We start from the raw sequence: 24,603 nt of genomic DNA, 5'->3' as shown, positions 1-24,603 counted from the left end.
CCTGGTATAAATGATGTACAAGGGTAGAAATGATCCATGGGTAACACTTCTGCATAACATTAAATATCCTAGCAGTCGATTAACACAAATAAGGCCACTAAAACTCAGACCGGGACGACACACATCCGCCCAACTAGGAAGATCAAAGAGTAATCACCGTCCAGGAGCCGAGATGGCGGGAGCGACAATGTTTCCACATCTAAAAGGCAGCTAGCTCTCCTCTTTCAAATATTACAAGCTCATATACAGACATTTTTCAGTAATTAACTTCTAATTCATACAATAATTAAACCAAGGTTACAATACACAACCTTACATATAAATACATATCAATAACTCAATACATAATAGATTATATCTTGATATATAAATATGTCTACAGGGAATTCACAATAGCAAGACATGGTAAAACTGGCTGGAGACGGTACGCAAGGGGGGGGGGGAGGTAAAGGGAGGATTTCAAGATGTTACTGGTCAGCCATTATACATAAGTATACAGGAATACAAGTAACGTATCAAATACATCCTAAGTATCAAAACCTTGCCTCTGTGGTATACATCTCACAGTACTAGAATACTGATAATTATATCATCATTTATACATATGAATATCATACATATACTGATATGACAAGAGGACAATGCAATGAACAATAATGAAATGGATATTTCACAGTATACATGATAGTAATATATCAGAGACCTAAATATATACACTGTGCATCATAATACCCATATCATGTTCCATACAGCAATACGTAGCATTTCATATTATAAGCACATAATGGTGTTTTCCAAGCTAAATGATATTAGGCTTCTGCTACTCACTACACTTCCAATATATCCACAAATACATGGCAAATACCTTTGGTACTGAAATATAATATGCATTATGGTTTAATTTTATGATATTAGACATACATTAACTATACACAATTTATACTAGTATATTGCCGAAAGAAGATTAGATAAATATAATAATATTTGTGATAATAGGCTAATCAGCAAGGATGTTACTTCACAGTTTTACTTGATCCAATTAATTTACATAACTCCAGTTTCAAGTCATGTGCATACCAGATTGCATATTTAATTTATAATTTTGCTGATTCATATATTTTGTGTGTGTGTGTGTGTGAGGGGTGTTGTATACTTGTTTAATTATTTTCATGAAATTTACATTTCTCAGTTTTATGATAAAATTTACTATGCTTTACCTGATCCAATTAATTTACATAACTCCAGTTTCAAGTCATGTGCATACCAGATTGCATATTTAATTTACAATTTTGCTGATTCATATATTTTGTGTGTGTGTGACATTTCTCAGTTTTATGATAAAATTTACTATGCTTTACCTGATCCAATTAATTTACATAACTCCAGTTTCAAGTCATGTGCATACCAGATTGCATATTTAATTTATAATTTTGCTGATTCATTTATTTTGTGTGTGTGTGTGAGGGGTGGAGGCCAGCACAACGCTTGCTGCCAGGTACACACCACAGCGTTGCCAAGTGTATCTGCAGCTTATTCACACCTCTCTACCTGATATTAATACTACGGTACGGTTAGTGTTATATATAATTTTTCAGTGGTTAGTTTTATTACACTGTATACAGAAGGTGTTTGTGCACATTAAGGAGCTACACATGTGACAAAATGATACATTTGGCAAGAATCTTAGCTCGGACTGAGTGACCTTGAAAACAAGCGCGCCTATGTGGAGCAGAGAGGCCTAACTCCTCGTGCCCCGCCTCTTAGCAGTGCTTCTGCATGCATAAACAGTGTGTGAATCTTTCCTTCTGATCGTGCGATATGATTGGAGTCCCTTTGCTGTGTGGTTGATGTGTAACTCTGTGGTTCGTGCTGTGTGCAGCTGTGAACCTGCCCAGGCGACACTCGAGGCATGGCGACTGCTGCCTCTAAGGCAGGTGCTGCCTCAGTGGCCTCACACCAGAGTGCTAGTACATCAAGTGGTCTACACGAGGAAGATACACGCATGGTATCTTTCACAGTGGACTCAAATGCTGGACAGGAGGAGCCTGATAGTGACGAAACTCCTTGGACAACTGTATCGTCCCGGAGGAAGACACAAGGAGTCAAAAATATCATAAATCGTAACCATGAGAAGAAAAGAACCAACCTGCAGTTTCCCTCGGGCACGGGAACTGCAGCAAAATATGCATGGTTGGCTGAGGCAGCCAAAAAACACCCTGGTGGTGGGTATTGGTTGGCGAATAGACATGCAAACCATGTTCGTATGAACAGTACTGATGAGATGGTGCAATATTTCTGTACTCAAGAGCTTGCTGGTATAATAATGAGGAAACCACCACCGCCTGCTCATACCCACAGGACACCTCTCATCATTTTTGGTCTGGACCTCTACCAGGATCACACACTGGTAGAGCAGCATGAATATATTTTCAATGCGAAAAGAACTAAGGGCAGAGAGACTATTCTCGCCAACTGGACCAGCGAAGAGACTCCGCCGGAAAGATTTACTGTTCCATGTGCTTATCGGCAACTAACAATGAAGATTTACACCCCTCCCAGGCGCAGGTGTTACAAGTGCCAACGGTGGAATCATGTTGCAAGGAACTGTTGGAATGAGGAGCGGTGTGGCCACTGTGCCGGAAAGCATGCAACGTCTGTGTGTGATGCTAAAAAGGGTGGTGCACTAAAACTGAGGTGTGCAAACTGTCACATGGAGGGAGTTCCCGCCTGGCATGGGGACTGTACCTCACTCCCGCCGAGACGGGCTGCCAGGGGTACACCAGCTGGGGGCGCCAGTAACCACCCTGGCTCATCTGCTGTGCCCCCACCGGTCACTCCGTCACACTCCCCTCCCTTACCCAACCACTCCAACGCCACGGCTAGTAGCTCGAGTGACACAGTTGTAGGCCCTACCAATTCATGTTGGTCGGGGGGCCTGGATCAGGCACAGAAAATTAGTGAGCTTATGCATACAGTAGAAAAACAAAACAAAATTGTGGAAAACCTGACCAAGCAGATAACCGAACAAAATAAGGAAATCATGCACCAAAAGACGATGATAACCACTCTTCAGGACACTGTGAGAGTATTAATAACTGAGTGCAGGCCACACCAACCTGGGGTACCACCATGTGCTCCCATGCGGCCAGTACCCCAAGGGGGACCCCAGCAGGGGGTGTCCCAGCCCTCACACCAGCTGGGCTCTCCCACCACGGCTCCCCACACCCCAGCCTCATCAACACAGTGCGCTATGAACAGAGGTAAACTATTCCACGTAGAAACGCATAGTGCTGTCGATGTGCATTATGGGTCAACTGATCCTGATGATGAACGTAGTGACACTGAGGGTGAGAACTTTAATGGTGATGACGATCAAGATGTTGATACCGGGTCTAATAAACTCTGTTTGAAGGAAAATAGTAGTGGAAATGTTGAAAGTGATTGTGGTAAAGAACAAAGTGAAACCAGTGACGCTTGTAGTGATAGTGACGAAGTTCAACTGGACGTGGATGCCCGCCTCGGGCCGCGCACGCCACATCCCAGATGGTTCCGCCGTGACACATTTAAAGAAATGGTAACAGGTGATGTGCTGACTGAAGAGGAAAGAGAAGCTCTAATAAAGCACTACAACCGGTATCGGGAGACACTTGCTTTCCTGAAACTGCAGACTGATAAAGTACAAAAGAACAATGGCGGCCTCTGAATCTCATAAGAACAAGTACAGTGTCATCAAGATACTCAGTTGGAATATTGCTTCTCTTAGAAAACGGTATTCAGATCTCCATCATAAGGTTATGACTGAAGACATAGATATTGTCTGCCTCCAGGAAACCCTAACTCCCGCAGGTAAAACCCCGCAGAATTTGCCTAGTTATCAGTGTTATAATCCCAGATCAAAAAATACGTGTCTTATGTATGTTAAAAAATCCCTGCCGCATGAGCCACTCCCCGCCCAACAACGAGAGGGGTTTCAATATCATGGTATCCGGGTACACGTTGGTAACTCTACACTTAATGTTTTGAATGCCTATGCACCTACTGGCTTCTTCCAGTATACTGACTTACCTAGTTTTGCACATACTGATTCTACAATATTAATTGGGGATTTAAATGCTAAACACAAACAATTAGGGGATCAACTTACAAACACCAACGGGAGAAGATTGTTGGCACTTCTCGATGCATATGATGATGTTCAAATTATCAGTAAGAATCAACCAACGCAAATATATGGAGGAGTCCTAGATAGGTGCATTGGCTTTAACCTGTCATACACAACTCATGAGACTGATATTATGGATGACTTAATGTCTGACCATTTAGCCATAACAGCTAACATACACGTGGCTAATGTTGACCTACCTGGCACTAAGCTGAGTAGACGCAGGCTAACAGTAAGGAAAGTGCAAGAAAAATTCTTTATAGACAGCATAGAACATTGGTATAACAATTATGAGCCAGAGAATGTACAACAGTTTTATGATGACCTCATAAATAATACCGATGAGGCCATCAAAAATAGTGAGTTACGCCAAACAAAAAGAAGTACTGGTAAACAGGTCAGACACAACCAGTACTATAATGATGCTAAACTGAAAGAGCTTAAATCAATTGCTAGACAGACAGGTAAAGCATATAAGAACCTTAGAACTCCTCAAATGTTAAAACTGTTTCAGGCCGCGCTTGCAGCGGCAAGGGAGAGAATGACTGAACTGAGACAAAATAAATGGGAGGGTTTTGTTAGTGGACTTAACCTGCATACTCCCTTGGGCAAAGCCTGGAAAGGCATAAACAAAATTATTGGTAAAAATAGTAGACAAGTTTCACACCCAAACCCGCTACAGAAAGCCAATCAGTTAATTGCAAAATGGGCTCAGGTTTCCAGCCTTGGAATGTTACCAGCTAGCACTAGGGAGAAATTGCGGGAGAGGTCCACAGACAGAAATGCTCTCATAAATTTCATGTTGAGCAAGCAACATGATGAATGTGATGTTCCATATACAGATCATGAACTGGATGCAGCTCTCTCCAGGGGCAGGAGCACTGCTCCTGGTGAGGACGGTATCACCTATGATATTCTAAGAATCCTACATCGTGTACCCGGTAACCCATTATTAGAATTGTTTAATGCCAGCTATGTCACTGGGCAGTTGCCTGTATCATGGACCACCAGTCTTACGGTACCTGTACCAAAGCCTGGACAACCTGATGCTTTCCGTCCCATCTCACTGACCAGTTGCATGTGCAAAACCTTTGAGAGAATGGTGCTTAATAGATTATTGTATAGAGTTAAAGAGCACATGTCACCTGATATCAATGGTTTCACACATGGTAAAAGTGTACACAACTGTATCACAACCTTTCTTACTGTTCATGGAGATAAAAAGGCACAAGTACACAACATTTCTTGATTTAAAAAATGCCTTTGATATTGCTAATAGGGAAGTGATTATGTATGAATTAGCGAGAATGGATATAGGGGGACATTTATTACAATGGATACGAGGCTATCTTACCAACCGGAAGTCCTCTGCACTGTTCCGAGGCTACAAGAGTGAAACTAAAGTAATGCAACTAGGCACCCCACAAGGAGGAGTACTTAGTCCTACCTTGTTTAATGTTCTAATTAATGGTTTACTAAAATCAATCCCAACTAGTCCGGCAAACATCACTATCAGCTATGCAGATGACATCCTTGTGCATACTAAAACCCACCGCGAAATGCAAACAGTCTTAAATTGTATACATACAGCTTGTGAGAGCCTTGGTCTTGTAATCAACGCTGCTAAAACTAAGGTATTTAACAGACAAATTGGCAACCGCAAAAGTGGACCACGAAAACTTAAGATAGACAACATACCAATAGACTATGTCTCTTCTTTCAAATACCTTGGTGTCTCTGTCCCTTGTACCTCAACTGCAGTCAATAAGTTACATCAACAATGTAGAGACAGACTCAAGGCTCTCAGAACTGTAGTGGGGTACAGCCCGAAATATGGTGTTAATATTAGAATAGCAAGAATGATGTATTTAGCGTATATAAGGTCTCTGATAGACTATCATGCACCAGCTTTGGTCCTGCAGAATGGCAAAAGTATTGATAGACTGGAAAAAATGCAAAATGAAGCACTCAGAATTATACTTGGCTGTCCTATAACTACCAAAGTTCTCAACATGCGGAAAGAATTAAATATACTTAGCATTCGAGATAGAATATTTGAAATTAATCTTATGATGGGACTAAAGCTGCTGCGTGATAACAAAAGCAACATTGTGTCAGTTGCACTGTTAGAACACATATGGAACTAGCGAGTCTAAATGGATTCAAAGAACTGCCACTCATGATGGGACTGTTGGGACTGCACGATGTATATACAGATGAAAGAGTACAGCACTTCCTTCCACCCTGGCAGATAGTACCTTTTGACATCCTGACCCCTGCATACCCCACCAAGAAACTAATCACAAGCAACCCTCATGCTCAGCTTGCTGCTAAATTAAGCACCATAGAGCACATTCCCAATATACAAGCTGAAAACAACATTGCACAGACCATTTACACTGACGGATCACTCAATACAGCTACAGGGAGGGCAGGAAGTGCTGTTATTGCTCATCAGCCCGATGGCAGCACAATTCAAAGAAATATCCGAATTAGTAACTGGGCGTCCACAATGCAGGCCGAGTTGGTAGCGATACTGGTAGCACTAGAAATTATTGACAACACTGAAGTAGACAGCTTAATTATTTCTGACTCCCTATCCTCACTACGAGCAATAAACAGTTTGCAATCAAGTAATAACGTGCTTGTCTTGGAAGCTAGACGTAGATATGTAAGAATACTTAGCAAGAGGGTAAATATAAAAATGTTGTGGATTCCTTCTCACATTGGCATGCAGGAACATGACAAAGTTGACGCCCTTGCTAAGGCTGCAGTAAATAAAGACAGTATTGAATGGAATCTTGAGTTATCAAATAGGTCCCTTAAAAGTGTCATTAGACGAGAACTCCTAGATGGATTTGAAGAAATTAGAACAGTGCAAACTGGAACTAGTAGGTCCATTGTTCATCACAATGAAATGTGTGAAGTAAAACATGTGTATGGGGCAAGTAACAAAGTCAGTAGACTAACAGATGTTGTCACAGCTCGTATAAGACTTGGCTACAAGTATCTCTGGCAGTTCGGCTTGTATAGGGATCTAGATGAAGTAAAGTGTAAAGTGTGTGGACATAGGCAGGGACACACACTCGAACACTATATCTTGGATTGTTGTAAAATTGAGCCTTTTAGAGATAAGTCTAAGCTCACTCTGTATGATATGGCAACCTATCTTATTACCATGGATAAATTACCTGAAATCCTTGCACTGTACCCACATTTTGCTTCCAGTAGATGAACGACATATGAGATTCAGAAACAAGTAGTGTATTGTGAGGACTAATAATAAACAGAAGCTCCCCTATGACTCTGTAATATCCCCATTGGCCAAACTATTATGTATTAACGATAAGACCTACCATTAATGTATGATGACTTACTGTAAATATGTAGCTCTTGTAATAGCACTTTCTCTGTAACTAGCTGACATTGTATCTATAAGGTGTGAAGGATTGAAGAAATTGTTTATGTAATAATCTAAGATGAGGTCTGATAAAGACCTTTTGTGCCCTCTGTAATGCTTTTGCGCTACCGCTCACAGGATGAGTATGGGGTGCACAATAAACTAGCCGCCTTCGGCGGCAACAAACAAAAAGTTTGAACACATCATTCACCAACCACAGTATGAATATACTGGTGTATGTGAGGTCATAACAGGTTACCAAAAGACTATTATCTAGGCAACGCAATGTCCCTGAACTACTAATGTTCCACAGTCACATCCAAATCGATATGATCTCCAATTTTCTCTTGAGAGTGTTCGCTAATTTACAATATTCCTTCAAAATTAATACTCTCATCTTAATAATAAAAGAAAAAAAGAAAAACATTTATTACGTGAACAGTAAAAGAAGACATCCTTTTTTAAATGAATGGAACACCGGACTGCGAGGCCGGGGAGGACGCTCCTACAGCTGGGCTACGACGGCTTCTGATTACTCTTTCATAAACACAGATCTTATCTTGTAAAAACACCAAGAATCTGATAAGCAAAATGAAATCTAGTGTGTTGTTGCTTTTGTGTGAGTTAGTGAGTTACGAAATAAATAAATTAGTAAACTGTAAATGAATAACTTTTGTTGAATTTTTAATGTTCTTGAATTTTGGAAAGCGTTTTAATAAGTGAAAGTAACGTAAATAATGTCTATATATGTATGGTCCAGGCATAATTAGCACACACACACCGCCACGGGGCGCCGGTAGCTGTGTGGATAGTACGCTGGACACGTGATCCTGTGGCCTGGGTTCGATTCCCGGCGCCGGCGAGAAACGATGGGCACAGTTTCTTTCACCCTGATGCCAATGCTACCTAGCAGTAAATAGGTACCTGGGAGTTAGTCAGCTGTCACGGGCTGCTTCCTGGGTGTGTGTGTGGGGGGGGGGAGAAAATAGTAATTAGTAACAGTTGATTGACAGTTGAGGGCGGGCCGAAAGAGCAGAGCTCAACGCCCCCGCAAGCACAACTAGGTGAACACAAACAGTCACTCAGACATTCACATGAGCATACAAGTGCTGATTTAATGTGTACTTCAATAGAAAGTTACAAATTAATTCAGATTTTCAATAGGATTAACGACTCAGATAAATTATGGTCCGAATGTTACTATAACATTCGGACCATAAGCTCTCATCCACTGCCTTACTGTAACCAACATTAGATTCATGAACTCTCATCCATCCCTTACTCTAAGCAACATGTGAGTCATAAACACTCACCCACCACCACACTTACATGAAACATGAAAGTAAGTTACATGACATTAAGAGAGTATCTGAGAAGTGTGCAATGGGAGGAGGAACTTAGAGGGAAGATTGTCCAGGAAATGATGGACCAAGTAAAACTGAGGTGCAAAAATGCAAAAGAGATTCATACCTCCATTAACGGCAAATTAAGTGGAGGAAATTAAGAAGGCAAAGTACAGATGTAAACCGGAATATATGCAAATGACCACGAATGACTTCATAAACACAAGAATATTGGCAGAAAGAAACTATGAAAAATTATATTGCTTCCAAAGCAAAGAGCCAACCGAAACTCCTACATAGCTATATAAGAAGGAAAATGACAGTGAGTGACCAAGTGACCAGGTTACGAAAAATGGGGGGGGGGCAGTATACAGAAAATGGTAAAAGAAATTTGTGAGGAGTTCAATGCCACCTCCCATGGAGTGTTCACTATTGAGCCTGAACAGTTCCCAGAGCTAGATTGGGAAGCAGCCGCTGATGAGAAACTACTACATATTGTGGTAACAGCAGAGGAAGTAAGAATACAGCTAGCATCACTAGATGAAAATAAAGCAACTGGACCAGATAGAATATTTCCATGGATGTTTAAAGAAGCAGCACATGCCCTCAGCATACCTCTAGCACTAATCTGTAATGAGTCACTTACACAGGAGGAATTGCCTTACTGCTGGAAGAAGACAAATGTGGTGCAAATCTTCAGGAGAGGAGATAGTGAAGCGGCACTTAGCTACATACCTGTGGCACTCACAAGCATCCCTTGCAAAGTAATTGAAAGAATAATAATATTAAGACTAGTTGCACACCTAGAAAGAATTAGGTTTGTAACTAAACAACAACATGGCCTTAGAGCAGGGAAATCCTGCTTGACGAACCTCCTGGAGTTTTATGATAAGGTAACGAAAATAAGGCAAGACAGAGAAAGATAGGCAGATTGCATATTTCTGGACTGCCAAAAAGCCTTTGAAGAGTACTACACAGAAGACTACTATTTAACCTTGAGAGGCAGGCAGGAGTAGACGGAAACGCACTATCATGGGTAAGGAATGACCAGAGAGACTGGTGACAGAGAGTGTGAGAGAGGGGCGAGAAATCGGACTGGCGTAGAGTAACAAGCAGGGTGCTGTTAAGGATCGGTGCTGTGACCCTCATTTATGACCCTCATTTACATAAATGACCCTCTTCATTATATGTAAATGACTTGACTGCAGGAGTCGAGTCTTTTATGTCAATGTTTGCAGATGATGCAAAACTAATGAGGGTTGAGGCAGATGAGGATTGCAAGATTCTCCAGGATGACTTGAACAGATTGCAGAGCTGGTCCGAGAAATGGCTGTTAGAGTTCAACAATAACAAGTGCAAGGTGATGGAAAAGGAGTCAGGAGCCAGAAGACAGAAAGGACAATATACAATGAAGGGAAACTACCTCCCTATAACGTCTTGAGAAAAAAGACCTGGGAGTGGATATAATACCAAACCTAACTCCAGAAGCTCATATAAATAGAAAAAGGTCAGCCGCATACTCTACTCTGGCAAAAGTCAGAATATCCTTCAGAAACTTGAATAAGGAGAATTTTTGATCATTGTATACCGCCTATGAGAGGCCAGTCTTTGAGTATGCCGCCCCATCGTGGAGCCCCCAATCTTAAAAAACACATAAGGAAGCTCGAAAAGGTGCAGAAGTTTGCAACGAGACTCATCCAAGAGCTCCGAGGGATGAGGTACTAAGACAGATTGAAGGAACTAAACCTGGGAACGGTAGAAAAAAGGAGGGAAAGGGGGAACATGATACAGACGTATAAAATACTTAGAGGGTATTGACAAGGTGGAAACAGAGGAAATGGTTACAATGAGTAGCAATAGAACAAAGGGGTAAGGATGGAAACTTGAGACCCAGATCTGTCATAGAATTGTTAGAAAATTTTCTTTTAGCTTAAGGATAGTCAGTAAATGGGAAGACCTAAATGAGAAGTTTGTAGAGGCTAATTTCATTTACAACTTTAAAAGCAGGTATGAGATAGAAATAAGTCAGGAGTCATTACAATGAGAACCTACGACTAAAGTGACGGGGTCCAAGAGTTAGAGCTCGAACCTACATTAACAAATAGGTGAGTACCCTGTAGAAAACAAATGGAATTTGTGTAGACTGAAAGATGTAGCTGCTATCTTGAGTCTCCCATTAGCTCTTCGACTCAGCACTGAAAAAGAGGGAGTTGCCAAAGGAATGGAAGATTGCCAATGTAGTGCCAATGTGCTAGAATAAAAGGACACAGGAACCACTAAACTACACAGTAGCTACTTTATCGACCATTCTCAGTTAGGCGCTAGAGAAGCTTGCCGGGAAACGTCTCTTGGAACAGTTTTAAGAAGGAAGATTTATCTCACAGCACCAGCATGGATTCAGTTAAGGAAGATAATGCCCTACGACTTTATAAGTGCTATGTTCAAATAAAATTATAAACTAAGAGAAGAAGGGTTAGCTGCCTCTATTTTCATTGATAATCAACTAACCTGTAACACAGTTCCATTTAATTGGTCCCCATCACAAACTTGTAGAACAGGATTTCATAACTAAAGTAGTGCTGGTGTGGAGGAGAAAACATATCATTGGTTGAAAACAGAGGGTAATGCTGAAAGAATAGAAATCAGCAGGGAACAGTTCTAAGTATTAAAAAACACAAGTAGTGTAACTCCGTGGGATTATTTGGGGCCATTCAGATTGTGATATATATCATTAAACTAACAGAAGAATGTCTTAAGTATCCTTACTTGCGGATTATACATAATTGCTAAGTTACAAAACGACGACGTTTGAGGGAGAGTACAAGGAGATCTAGATGAACTTAAGCGGTGGTCGGACAGATGGACACTTTCCTTTAACACTGACAAATGCAAAGTACTAAACATAGGTGAGATGAAGAGAAGACACCAGAAATAGTATAGGCTAGAAATCTATTTCTTGATTCTGTTAACACAACAAATTGAAGGCTGCTAGGATGGTACACACGCACATGGACAGATAATTTACATCAAAATTGTGAGAAACATTTAAGTAACCAAAAGACTATTATTTAGGCAACGCAGTGTCCGAGACTTACTAATGATCCACAGTCTCATCCATATTGATTTGATCTCCAATTTTATCTTTTGATTGTTCGAAAATGTACTATATTTTTCCAAATTAATACTCACACCTTAAGAAAAAAAAACTATTACAAGAAGAGTAAAAAAAGCCTACCGCCTTGAGCTGGGTGGAACTCCGGACTGCAAGGCGCGGAGGACACTCCCACAGCTGGGCGATGACAGCTTTTGATTACCCTTTCATAAACACAGATCTTATCGTGCATAAACACCAAGAATCTAATAAGCAAAATGATATCTAGTGTGTTGCTTGTTTTGTGTGGTTAGTGAGTTACCAAATTAATAAATGAGTAAATTGTATATGAATAATATTTGTTGAATTGTTTATGTTCATGAATTTTTGAATGTCTTTGAATACTTGAAAGTAACGTAAATAATGTCTATATATATATAGTCCAGGCATAACTAACACATAAACACCATCACAAACACTCACTCAGCCATTCACTTGAGCATGCAAGTGCTTATTTGATGTTTAATTCAATAGAACAATACATATCAATTCAGATTTTCAGTAAGGTTTAACGACACAGAAGAAGTTGTAAAACTTATTGTATGTAGCTTTACTATAACATTCGGACCATAAGCACTCATCTACTGCCTTACTGAAAACAAAATATGAATCATAAACACTCTCCCTCCACGTTACTCTAAGCAACATATGACTCATAAACACTTATCCACCACCTTACTCTAAGCAACATATTTCTCAACAACATTCACTCACCATGTTACTCCAAGCAGTATGTAAGTTATAAACACTCACCCACTAACATACTGTAAACAACAAATGGTATTTGTGGAGACTGAAAGAGGTAGCTACGGACTTGAGCCTCCCATTAACTTTCGATTCATTACTGAAAAAGTGGGAGTTTCCAAAGAATGGAAGACAGCGAATGTAGTGCCAAGGTGCCAGAAATATTGGACATAAGAGCCGCTAAATTACAGAGCAGCTGCAATATCGACCATTCTCGGTTAGGCTTGCAAGGAAACATCTCTTGGAACACTTAAAAAATTAAGATTTCTCTCACAGCACCAGCATGGATTCAGTTAAAGCAGATAATGCTCTACGAATTTATAAGTGTTATGTTTAAATAAAAATGATAAAACTAAGGGAAGAAGGGTTAGTATTTCATTGATAATCAACAAACGTGTGACAGTTCAATTTAGTAGGTCCCAATCCCAAAATTGGGGACCAGGATTTCATAACTAAAGGCGTGCTGGTATGGAGGACAGAACATATCACTGGTTGAAAACAGGGGTAATGCTGGAAGAAGAGAAATCTGCGACAAACAATTGCAAGTATTAATTAAAAACGTAAGTAGTGTACCCCCGCGAGATTTTTTCAGGTCATTCAGATTGAGATATATGTCATCAGACTAACAGAAGAAAGCATTAAGTATCCTTACTTGCGGGTTATGCAAATTGCTGAGATTTACAAACGAAGACGTTTGAGGGAGAGTTCTAGGAGATCTAGATGCACTCAAGCGGTGGTCGGACAGATGATCACTTTCCTTTAACACTGACAAATGCAAAGTACTAAACATAGGTGAGATGAAGAGAAGGCACCAGGAACAATATAGGCTAGAAAGCTATTTCTTGATTCTGTTAACACGACAAGGTAAAGACTGCTAGGATGGTGCACATGCATATGGACAGATAATTTACATCAAAGTTGTGAGAAACATTTAGGTGACCAAAAGACTATTCTTACTTGAGACGTGGTCGGGTCAATGCATATCTGTTCTGCGACTAGGGTCGAAGTTAGTATTGGAGTTTATCTCACGCTACACACATACTTAGACTGACTAATACCAATTGCAACATACACATCTTGCACCATGCTGGGTACTGAGGTGGAGGATCGGACAACTGAAGAACTGGCTACTCTCCACGGAAATATTGACGTGGACACAGAAAGCAGCTAGTCAGTAGAGGAGAGTTATTTTCAGGAAGTGTTAACCCAGGGGACATCTTGAGGTTATCTTTAGATGATTTCGGGGCTTTTTAGTGTCCCCGCGGCCCGGTCCTCGACCAGACCTCCACCCCCAGGAAGCAGCCCGTGACAGCTGACTAACACCCAGGTACCTATTTTACTGCTAATTAACACGGGCATAGGGTGAAAGAAATTCTGCCCATTGTTTCTCTCCGGCGCCCGGGATCGAACCCGGGAACACAGGATCACAAGTTCAGTGTGCTGTTCGCTCGGCTCCCTTATATGGGAGAAGAATGTAATTAAACAGTTAGAAAAACTAAAACCAAACAAATCCCCAGGGCCGGATGAAGTGTTTGCCAGGGTGCTTAAAGAATGCAAAGAGGAGCTTTCCGAGCCACTGTCTACCATATTTAATAAATCAATAGAGTCAGGCAGAGTGCCAGAGTCATGCAAGGTAGCTAATGTGGTACCAATTTTTAAGAAAGGAGATAGATCACTTGCGTCAAACTATCGGCCAATTAGCCTAACGTCTATTGTGGGAAAGTTACTTGAATCAATAATTGCAAATACAATTCATCTCCATCTTGAAAAACATAAATTAATAAATGAGTCGCAACATGGTTTTACAAATGGCCGTTCATGTTTAACAAATTTGCTAACTTTTTATTCCAGCATAGTTGAGGCAGTTGATAGTGGTAAGGATTGTGATGTTGTGTACCTTGACTTTAGCAAAGCTCTTGATACAGTGCCACATGAAAGACTAATTAAAAAAATAGAAGCTCATGGTATTGGGGGTGCTATATTAACTTGGATTAGGGCATGGCTATTCCAAAGGAAACAGAGAGTTAGTATAAATGGGGTTAAGTCAGAGTGGGATAATGTTGTGAGTGGAGTACCTCAGGGCTCTGTCCTGGGACCTCTGTTGTTTATAATATATATAAATGATTTAGATTCAGGTTTGAGTAGCAACATTTGCAAATTTGCCGATGATACGAAAATCGGTAGGGAAATTAATTCGGAGGAGGACTCACTATCACTTCAAGTTGATCTAGATAGGGTTTTGAAATGGTCAAAGGATTGGCAAATGCAGTTTAATGCTGATAAATGTAAAGTTCTGAGGCTAGGTAATGATGATAGAGTTACAAGATACGAACTAGATGGTGTTGAGATTGCGAAGTCGGATTGCGAAAGGGATCTGGGAGTTATGATTAGTAAGAATTTAAAAAAAAAGGATCAATGCATGAATGTTCGTAATAAGGCGAATAGGACACTGGGATTTATTAATCGAAGCGTTAGTAACAAGACTCCTGGTGTGGTTCTTAAGCTATATCTTGCTCTGGTTAGGCCCCATTTAGATTATGCAGTTCAGTTTTGGACGCCGTATTATAGAATGGATATAAATTCACTTGAACGTGTCCAACGTAGGATGACTAAGTTAATTCCCCAAATTAGAAATCTTTCATATGAAGAAAGATTAACAAAGCTTAAGTTGCATTCACTGGAAAGGCGAAGAGTTTGGGGTGACATGATAGAGGTTTACAAGTGGATGAATGGACATAACAGGGAAAATATTAATAGGGTATGAAAAATATCAACACAAGACAGAACACGAAACAATGGGTATAAATTGGATAAGTTTAGATTTAGGAAAGACTTGGGTAAATACTGGTTCAGTAACAGGGCTGTTGATTTGTGGAACCAATTGCCGCATAACGTGGTGGAGGTGGGGTCCCTCGATTGTTTCAAGCGCGGGTTGGACAAGTATATGAGTGGGATTGGGTGGTTATAGATAGGAGCTGCCTCGTATGGGCCAATAGGCCTTCTGCAGTTACCTTTGTTCTTATGTTCTTATGTAAGAAGTGACATACGGTGGCAGAAGAAACAGAGAAGACAGGATCTGAGGCGCAGTGTTGACAGTGAGAGTGTAACTAACGAAAGCGACAAGAGAAAGAAGTGCGACGCTGAGACTGATCAAACCAGTGTCGACGAAAGGGCAGAACAATGTCAAGAAGGTGACTGTCAGCAGAGGTGGAGGCTTCTCTTCCCTACTTCATGCACACTGACCTACCACCAGAAGCTGCTGTGGACAGTCAACCTGGGAAGAGAGCACTGCAAGTTCGAGCCCTTGCTGAATGAAGGTGTGAATAGACGTTACTTTACTTAAAGGTAGGTTCTAAGGAGACAGTTATGTTTCTGACCCAGCAAGGATATGGTGGAATGGTCATGAAAATGCCAGAGGAGAACAAGACACTGTCGAAGGTGATTATCTACAAATACCCTCATATTTTAGACCTCGAATTCATCCTCGACGATGAACGGTTTATGTGGGCCAAGCGTCCCCCTTATTAAAGGTGAAACCAGGAATCAGGTTGTAGCTCTAGTGAGAGGTAAAGTTCCTGAGAGGGTATTCATCACCGGGGCGGGCTACAAACATGTAGAAGAAGAGCATGTAAAAGAGCCCATGATATGCCTGAAATGCTGCATATGGGGGGGGGGCATAAATCTTGGAGCTGTCAACATGATCCACGGTGTCGTTTCTGCGGAAAGTCTCACCTCTCGAATTTGTGTAAAAACAAACTTCAGCTGGGTGAAAAAATAGTTCCCCGATGGTGTTCACAACTCCAGCTCAGCTGTGTGTAGCAAGAGGCCTAGTATAGATGTTCCCCGGCCGGAGAATGTTAAACAACAGGCAAGAGCTCTCACTCAAACACCGGGAGCTCAGCAGACAAGTCAGCACCAAACAGCGCCAGTGAACCGGACGAATGCGTGGGTAAAGGAGTCACCTTTACTTCATCAGGCTCAAGCAACAGGCAGCCACTCCACTACTCTGGATTCCGGCAGTGACAGTGTAACTGTGAGGGAGGTGGTTACTGGGGCTCAGAAAGCTGGCGATAATGGTATTGTTAGGTATGTGTGGGCTGAAATAAGGAAAGTTGGTGAGTTCGTCCGAAATCTTGGGCAGAGAATCGAGTCCATTGAGGCGAAATTAAATATTCAGGTGAAGGTAAAGTCACAAAACAGTGAAGGAAAGTCCGGAAATAGTGGTTGAGGACAATAATGAAACAATGAGTAATGACATGAAGGAATGTGAAATGTGTGTAAGTGATGGTAGTTGCAGTGAAAAGAATAACTCTATAAGTAAAATAAAATTAAGGAATCAGTTGGGCCAATAATGGACGTCGAGGGACTGAAAAAACTCTCGAGAAATGCAATGTTGCTTTTACCGGTGAAATTGGGAGGAGGTGGGAGATGTTATACAAGGTATGGCTATCATTCAGTGAACTTATTGGGGATAATTTCGAAAGTGAATTGTTTAATAATAGGAACTGACTGAACCATAGACTGAAAATGTTGTCATGGAATGTTAATGGTTTAAGAAACAAGGTTCCAGATGTTCATTCTTATATGGTGGAAAATGATATTGATGTTGTAGATCTCCAGGAGACAGGGGATAGGAATGAAGGCTTATTGAAATTAAATGGATATAAAGAGTTTCACCTTTTTGCCGCAAGTAACATAAGAGGAACGTCGATTTAAATTAAGAACTCCATACCAGCAGTGTCAGTGGAACCACCGTCAAAACCACAAGGTATAAAGAGTGTCTGTCTTAAATTATCATTAAGGGTAGAAGAATTTATTATAGCTAATTTGTATATATCCAGGAAATGCTTCGACGCTCACTATCTACCTGACTGCATTTATACTAACCCTTCACTGGTCATTGGGGACCTAAATGCTTGGCACACAAGCCTTGGGGCAGTGGGAAGTATTAATGCTAATGGGGTCAAGTGGTTACAGTTTCTACAAGATCATCCAGATACCTGTCTCGGGAAACAATGAACCAACTCACGTCAGGGGAGGACGGCTTGACTATGCCTGCATTTTAAACTCTCAGAGGATAATGGGGGAGGCTCGGTTTGTTCAGGAACTACTTAGTAACCAATTTGCCTTAAATGTTGAATTGCCACTGGGAAAAAACAAGTCCACTTTCAAAGGAATAGACTAAATATTAATATAGATAAGAAAAATATTTTTTAAAAAATATGGGAGATTGGTATCAACAATACACTCCTCTCTGCGTTGATAGCTTTTACGAGGACATGGTGGAGACCATAGAGAAATTAGTACAGAGGGAAATTAACAGAGGCGGGGGAAGGAAGACGCATGGATCTAAGAAATTTAAATATTCCAATGATCAGCAAGTTAAAGGGTGGGAGAGAATGCTACGGAGTGCACATAAAGAATGGTTAAAAAATGGAATGAGGGATGAAGAGAAAAATACAATGTTGGAAGTGGCTAAGGAATGCAGTCAGGTGAGGAAGGAGGCGCGGGACAGATACTGGCAAGACTTTGCTCAGTCCATTGGTAATACTAAAAACCTTTTGACATATGGAGAGTAGTAAACAAAATCAGGGGTTGTAAGACCAAATTCATTGCTCACTCAGATCCAGGAAAGGTTGCTAATGAGTTAGTAGATAAATGGGCAAGTGCTGCTGGTATGGAGTCCTTACCTGCAGACACGAGAGTCACCATTGAGTCATGGGAAAATATTAGAAATGGAGTAACTTTATGTGCTTTAAATACAAGATCTGTAACATGCACGGAGATAACTTACGATGAGCTACTTGATGCTATAAAAAGTGGCAGCTCTACTGCTCCTTGGAAAAATGGAGTAACGTATGACATTCTAAATTATGTAGCCGGTATGAAACCTAGTCCCTTACTTGATTTGTTTAACATGAGTTATAGGGAGGGAAAGTTACCAAGAAAATGGAAAGAGGCTGTCATCATTCCTATCCCTAAATCAAACGAAGGCTACAGGCCTGTATCCTTAACATCCTGCTTTTGTAAAATGATGGAAAGGATTTTGTTAAATATCCTTTCAAAAGAATAGACTAAATATTAATATAGATAAGAAAAATAATTTATTAAAAATATGGGAGATACTACTTATTACTTCCCTCTATTTATTACTTATTACTTCCATTCCCACCCTATTAATACTTCCCTCTACCTTGTAGGAGATAACATATCCAATAACGTCTCTGGTTTTATCAAGGGCAAAAGTACTGCAGACTGTATCATAAAGTGTTTGTCTAATGTGGAGGACAATTGTAGAGTTTTGTTGATCTGCAAGGAGCATTTGATAAAGCCAATGGGTAAGAAGTCTTATACGAATTAGCCAATCTGGAAATAACAGGGAGATTGCTACTTTGGATACGAGATTATCGACAAGGAAGAAAAGATTAGGTGTATTACCAGGGATACATGTCTGAGGAACGGAGGTTTCAGTTAGGTACCCCCCCCCCCTAAGGGGGAGTTTTACGTCTCCCCATATTCAATGTAGTAATGAACAGAATAGCATCAGAGATGTATCCTCCAGGGATCACGACGATTATATATTCTGATGACATTCTTATACAAGGCACTTCTGGGAAGAAAATTCAAACTGCTCTTAACATACTTGGTACAACCTGTCCAAGATGGGCTTAGTTATCAATGCAGACAAAACCAAATATGAGTATAGGAAACGAAGAAATATAACACTCTAAATGGTGTGGAACTGAGCCATGTTTAGAAGTACAAGTATCTGGGCATGTATGTTGGATGCACATGTGAGAGTAAAAATGCTGAAATAAATCACATTAGCACCTTGTGCAGAGCCCGTCTGCATCCTCTAAAAGCACGGGCTTTTTCTGGTAAAGGTGTTGGGGTACCTATCTTGCGGATGTTATACATTAGCACTGTTCGGTCCCTGATAGACTATGCAGCACCCGTTTTGTCTTCCACAGGGCAAGGCAGAATTTTAAAAAAATAGAGCTGATGCAAAAGAAGCTATGAGGATTATTCTTGGATGTCAAAGAAATGCAATGATTGAAATAATGAGAATGGAATTAAGAAGAATGATGATAGAGTCCGTGACATTAACACTAGAGTATCTATTCGTTTCATGCAGAGAAAGGGAGGGGGATAAGCTGTTTCAGAGCGTTCAGACTTGCTTGAGTGACGTACACACTTCCAGGAAACTGAGAGACATGCTCCACGAAGGGATTAGCGCATTACCTCAGGGAATACGATGTTCTTGACTGCTGTAAAACCTCTCACCAGTGTAATAGGTCTGCTCACTGGAAAGTACAGAAAATAGTAGTCGAAATTGTACCCCTCAAGGTGAAAAAGATTCATCGTGAACCGGGGACAATTATGGTGTTTGTATGGAAGCATGATATCTCGGTTCCCAAGAGGCAATAGTTTACATGTATATTGTGACGGGTCGGTTGCGGAGGATGGCAGGGCAGGGTGTGGTAGCCTATTAATGGGATATACTGAGTTTGGAAATGTGGACAGGAAAATTGTACTTCGGTTTAGTAATGATATATCATCCGTACAAGTTGAACTACAAGCCACTCTGGCTTGTTTGGAGGGAGGACGTCAAGATGGCAAAGATGTTTCTGCATTTGTCGATAGCCGAGGAGCACTTGATTCCTTAAACAGTCGAAATCCAGTCTTCATGTCCATAGTTGAGAATTGTAAGAAAAGGATAAATGAGATACAGCTGAAAGGTCACAAAGTGAAATTCATGTGGATTCCAACTCATGTTGGAATAGTGCTCAACGAGGTGGTGGATGACTTGGCCAAACGTGCCACATCTAAACCACAAGTTGACATTGAATGTGTTTTCACAATGAGACAAATAAGAAGCAAAATTAGAAATATTCAGGCACAGGTAGAAGTGGCGAGGAGAAAAATAATGTATGAGGGAAGCCAAACCATGCAACACTACATGTATGTGAGTCAAAACACCCCTTTTACTTATGGTAAAAGGAGAAACACTTGGAGTGACTCTGTATTCACCTAGTTGTGTTTGCGGGGGTTGAGCTCTGGCTCTTTGGTCCCGCCTCTCAACTGTCAATCAACTGGTGTACAGATTCCTGAGCCTATTGGGCTCTATAATATATACATTTGAAACTGTGTATGGAGTCAGCCTCCACCACATCACTACTTAATGCATTCCAAGATCATGTGTGTGAACATTCGCCTCAGGTTTGGGTACAATATTACTGGAAATATGGAATAGGTGTTAATGATAATGACACCAAGTGTAAACTATGTGTATGTTAAGGTCTCACACCCTCACTAATTATGTTCTTGATTGCCCGTTGATTAAAGTATATAGAAACACTGAGATAAGGACTGTTCCTGACCAAATATTCTGGATGTGTCACAACGGAAAGATTGATGATATCCTGGAGAGATATGAATTTTGCACCAAGATTGTAACCTTTTGGTGAATTGTCTGAATGACTGTTGCAAATTGTCTATATAATTAGTCATAAACGTATTTTGTGTGTACGTCTGGTAACTTACTCATGTGTAAAGGAAGAAATGCATATGTTTATCATCCAGAATGTTCAGTAATATGTTTATTGTTTAAGATGTGTGTCTATATATGTATGAACACGTGGTACTGAACGGGGGTGAAAATAGCTTGAGCTACCTCATCCCTTTGTGTGTATTTTACCTCATTAAACTTATTTCAATTTCAACTTCAGTGTTATGTTAGGTCATAACATTCCTCCATCGCAATAGATGGGTACGCGGTGGCACATAGTGTACACATTCTTACTAACAGATCACAAAGCAATATCATGCATCATATATTCACAATCAAGTAAGTCATAAGCTGCATAACACTTAGTGTAAGCAATATTTATATAACATTAATATGAGTATCATAAACTACAGAATATATAATACAGATATAATACATCATCAAAGTTTACATGAGCTACAAGTATATAGTAAGATACAAGCAAATACAATCAGGAAGTTTTATGATGGTCTCTCAAATTCAGGTTTTCCTAAAGAAGACATCTGGATAAGGCATCAGCTGTTAAATTTAATTTACCAGGAATATGATGGATGCGGACGTTAAATTTTTACAAGAACAACGACCATCTTAAAATCATCTGATTATTCAGTTGCATTCTGTCAATAAATATTAAAGGGTTATGATCAGCATACACGTCTACCTTATTCCCTTGCAAATAGACTTCGAACTTTCTACAGGCCAAAACAAGAGCATAATCCTCTTTCTCAGCTACAGAGTAATTCTTCTCTGTGCTATTAAATTATCTGAGAATAAAATTATACCGGATCTGCTTCTACACACCATCAAGTCCAATGTGGTTGTAGGACAGCACCTGCCTCCAAATCAAAAGCATCGCCGTCCCTTCACCTTCTAGTGTGTGGCCTGGTCAACATCTATATACAGTATAAAAGGCTTATCAATCTCTAGGACTTGCGAGAACTGGAAAGAAAAACAAAAATACTTTTAAACCATCAAAGACTTCTTGACACTGGGTAGTCCACTTAAATTTATTCTTCTGCTGCAACAAATTAGTCTGAGGTGAAGCTACCATAGATAAGGTTTTTACAGTAGCCTCGGTGGTAGGCACTCAGCCGCAATGAAGCGTTGTGCCTGTTTCTTGTTGGTCAAGATAGAGTAATCAACAATACCACTAATTTTATCCTGTAAAGACATCACCTACCAGTAGTAGGGATGAAGGTGTAGAGATGATATTTTGTCGCTGGGAAATATCGTGTTTATGTCACAGGGGGTTGTTCAGGTAAATTTGAAATATCATCTGTATGTCGTCGGGGTTTTCAGGTAAATTTGGGCAGTCACTGATTTGGAAGTAAGGAATTCTTATGAGGAAAATAATTTCTGAGATTTTAGAAAGTTTGTTAAGCGTTCTTATGAGGAGAATAAGTAAGAAAATCTTATAGAAAATTTTTAGAAATATCTTGTTTGTATCACAGCATTTCCAGGTAAACTCTACGGACAGCCTTTGCCCGTTTTCAATCACACATTTTTCAAAGATCATTTTCAGAGAATATTGTCTTAGACTTGTTGTTAAGGAAAACAGACATCTTAGCCATGACATTTAGTTTTATATGCATTTAAGACAGAAAATTAGTTTAAGCTCAAAATTCTTCAGAGTCCACTAGTTAGCAAAATTAGTCAGAGACAGTTTTAAAGCTCAAATTTCATCAGAGTTCTGTTTATGCCTGAAATAATAAGAGTCAAGTTTTACCTTGAAAATTAACAGAGTTCCACTTTGTGAGCAAAATTCGTCAGAGTCCAGTTTACACCCATAAATAATCAGAGTCCAATTATCAACAGAAATTCGTCCAGTTTGTGGCCAAAAATATTCAGAGTCCTATAATCTGTGAAAATTTGATAAAGTCCATTTTCTACCCAATTGTCACCAGAGTCCAGTTTATACCGAAATTTCGTCGGAGTCCAGTTTGTGCCAAAAATGTTCAGAGTCCAGTTCATGATCGAAATTAATCAGAGTCCAATTGAAGACCAAAATTTGTTAGAGACCACATTTTCGCTACTACCAGTCCAATCCCCTGAAATTTTAAACAATCATATTTTGGACGTAGTAAATAAGATCAAGTCCAGTTACTGAGCTCTAGCTCTCGTCCCCCACCCTACTTCCCCCTCAAGTCTTTGTTAATATCCTATCAATTCCCTGAAATTTTTACCCTCTGTATTTCAGACACCGTAAATAAGATCAACACAGTTAACGAGCTCCAGCTCTCGCTCCCCACCTTAGTTCTCTCTCGTATCTTTGTAAATAACCCATCAATTTCCCTGAAATTTTTACCCTCTGTATTTCAGACAGTAAATATGATGTAAACAATTATAATACTCTATGCTCTTGTCCTCTGTCCAGTTCACTCCTGTAAATTCATTACTATCAGGTCCAAATCCCCCAGAGATTTAAACACCCAACTACATTTTCAGACCCCTGCAAATAAATCAAACTGAAATTACCGAGTTCCAACTCATGTTCTTCACTTAGTTTCAATGTTCATCAAATTATTTCAGATCAAGCCTCTCTCCAGTCTATCAAAGTAAACATCATTTCCTTTATTACCCTTTTTATACTCACCTATGTAATTTTCACACAGTCATATAACACCTTACCTTCAATACCTTTGTTTAACCCAAGTAAACAATAATCACACGGTCAAAATCTCACTGTACACTTTCCCTCCCTTACCTTCTCATCCCCAACTTATCCAATCTTCAATAATCCTACTGTATTTTCATATTTTCTCTATATTCACTGTGTTCTTCGTATTCTCACTCATGTTTTCTGTGTTCACTTCATGTTCAGCAAGTATTCGCAGCATGCTCAGTTCAAATTTTGTTCACCTGTTTTTTCTCAATTTTTCTCTGTTTTCTACCATTTTCCCCGTATGTTCACTATGTTCTTTGTCATGTTTTCATGTACATCATATGTTTCTCTGTACAAATTTTATACTCAATATTCATGTTCTCAATGTTCTTAGCTTGTTCTTCACATGTTTAGTGTTCATTCTTTGTATTCCCTATGTTCCTTATCATGTCTTCATATTCTCTGTAAGTTCATATTCCCTGCATGTTCACTGTGTTCATCATCTTTTCTTACATGTTTTCTGTGTTCCCCGTATGTTCACTGTGTTCATTCCCTTACTTAGTCTCAATTTTTTTTATGTTCTTTGTTTCGTTAACCAATTTGTTTCTTCCATTCGCTAACTAGTTCTTTGTCAAATATCATCATCGGCAATA

Source organism: Procambarus clarkii, chromosome 38 (genome assembly GCF_040958095.1).
Source record: "Procambarus clarkii isolate CNS0578487 chromosome 38, FALCON_Pclarkii_2.0, whole genome shotgun sequence".
NCBI lineage: Eukaryota > Metazoa > Arthropoda > Malacostraca > Decapoda > Cambaridae > Procambarus > Procambarus clarkii.
Note: the sequence above shows the minus strand (reverse complement) of the source record.